Genomic DNA, 396 nt, shown 5'->3' on the forward strand with positions numbered 1-396 from the left:
TTTATTTTAAACCTGAAACATTCTCAAAGGCAAGAAGAAGCCATTTAATATGCATTAGAATATCCTTATCAGCTTTAAGAAATAGTAAAGTATCATCTGCAAAATGCAGATTCATAATGTTGCATACATTAGGGAAGTTTCCTAACCCATCAACATATCCTCCCAACTTAGCTCTTCGCAAAATTTTGTTAAGCTCATCAGTAACTAAAATAAACAAAAAGGGATAGAGAATCCCCTTGCCACACACCCGTTTTATAGAAAAAGTATGTACCTAAAGAACCATTTAAATTAACACATGTTCTACTACCTTGCAAAGTTAATTTAATTCAAGTAATAAATCTAGAACCAAAGCCCTTAACTTGAAGGACCTCAAGTAAAAAGTCTCAATTCACATGA

Source organism: Carex rostrata, chromosome 1 (assembly GCF_964058835.1).
Source record: "Carex rostrata chromosome 1, lpCarRost1.2, whole genome shotgun sequence".
Taxonomy (NCBI): Eukaryota; Viridiplantae; Streptophyta; class Magnoliopsida; order Poales; family Cyperaceae; genus Carex; species Carex rostrata.